The following is a 2,036-nucleotide window of genomic DNA, read 5'->3' as shown; positions in this document are numbered from 1 at the left end:
ATAAGGAGACTGGCTTGGAATCAGTCTGGAAATGAAACAATGGGTCTGCTGTGATTTCAGCCAGGACGCAGGCGCTTTTTTATTATTTGCTCTTGAGCCATATGATAAATGCTCCTGACTGTTAATTGGCCCTGGGATGTGTAGGGAAATTGATAGTGTTGAATTTTTAGTACCCACTACTTGGCCCTGGGAAGATTGATTGTTATGTTTTGTGATAAATTTCTGAGATTCCAGTTATATGAAGAGCAGAATCTGTTGTCATAAACTGAAAAATTGCAGAATTCCTAGGGTTTGGAAGAATGTCTTAATTTTTTCAATATTCACATTTTAAGTAATTGTTTTTGTTTTTTGCTATTCTAGACATTGAAAGGTACCTTTGGAGAATTAAATGTGACTTGGCCTTATAGAGTCTTAAATTTTCCTAGCATGGTGGAAATTATGTCCCATAAAATGCTACGTTTGTTTTTTAATGTTGAAAAACTCTCCAGAACCCACCAGAAGTTGTCAGAAAAAGTACTTAAGATTTTTTAAAAGGCCATAGTTCTGAAATAGGCATAATTGGTGAGCAGAGAGGTGCCATTCCTAAATCTTAGGAGTTAGGTAGATGTCAACTTAAAGATCATAATCTATGAGGTACCTAGCCTTGAATAAGCTTTGTTTTTTGCAGACATTATGTTTGCACAAATAACTTATGTTGAATCAAAAGTTAAATTATCAATTAACCTCCTAAATTTCAAAGTCAGGCATTTTCAGGGGAAGGGAAAATTACTCCGTTTTGACACGTATAGATCATTCTTTAGGTTACCCCAGGATTCATGAAATTGTTTTCTTTCTTAGATTTTAATGACATATTAATACTTGTTTGGGTTTTTATGACTTTCAGAATCGCTCCCAGGACACTGTGGGTAAAGGATTTGCAATATATAACAGAATTCTTTGCTTGAATGTTTTAGAGTGTGATGAGTTTGAAACTCTAGTATGCAGTCAATACAAGGAAGAGTCTCTAACCTTCTTTCTCTTATGATGTGGGACTGGAAGTGCCTCAGAATCTGCTGTATTTTCTTTTTCCTCTGGGCAGATTCTTAATGGTGGACTGAGCTTTTCTCCAGGAATAGTGCTTTTCTGCTTTGTACTGTGAGTGCACAAGTCCTGGTACTCTCAGAAGAATCAAAATTGTGTCCCAAAACTCAGCTGAATGAGAATACAGAAGTAACTTAAAGGAGCCATGCTGACTGAAACAGTAGAATCCTTTACTGAGCTGTTAATAGAGGGCCTTGTGGTCTTTATTGGGTTCTAAATTGGGTGTAGAAATGTAAAAAATTATTTAAGAATACTGGGAAAATTTATTTATAATTCTGCTTATAGACCGCAGCATTTCATAACTGGTTTTAAAAAGTACTCACATGGCTGCAGTAATTTTCTTTTATTACCATCTCACAACTTTCCAGTTATAACTCATCTGTGTTTAGTTAGTGTAAATTATTAGAAAAGGGATGCATGTATTTGACTTCACTAATACCTTCTAGCTAAGGTTTGAATTTAGAATTCACTGCCTCAATCTAATGAAAATGCCAGCTACATGTATACCTGATTACCTTAGTGGGCACTTGACAGTTATTTTATTAGCAGCCAAAGTGAAGACCTGTTATGTTTAGTCCTGGAGTGACTATGTTTGTAACTGATAGAGATAATCATGTGAACACCATTTAGGGAACTCGTTCTTTGTTAATCTCTGGGCAGTATCTTGGCTGTTAGAGCTTTATGTTACATGGAATTGCCTTGGTAGCTTCTAGTATGGTAGGTGCAAGGGAGGAGAGCAGTGGTCAGTAGCTGCTTACTAATCTTACAGCTGTTTAATGGATTTTAAAGAATTTTTTAAGTCTAAATAAAATTTTAGTGACAACAGTTCGAACTAGAGAGGTGTAGATGTATTAAAACAACTTAGAACCACAGCTAAATAATATAGTTGCCATCAGGAGATTATTAGATAGAATGTATATTTAATTTTTCACTATACTGAGTCATTGTATCGAAAG

This window comes from Elephantulus edwardii, unplaced genomic scaffold, assembly GCF_000299155.1.
Source record: "Elephantulus edwardii isolate Elephantulus edwardi_28Jun2011 unplaced genomic scaffold, EleEdw1.0 scaffold00028, whole genome shotgun sequence".
Classification (NCBI taxonomy): Eukaryota; Metazoa; Chordata; class Mammalia; order Macroscelidea; family Macroscelididae; genus Elephantulus; species Elephantulus edwardii.
Note: the sequence above shows the minus strand (reverse complement) of the source record.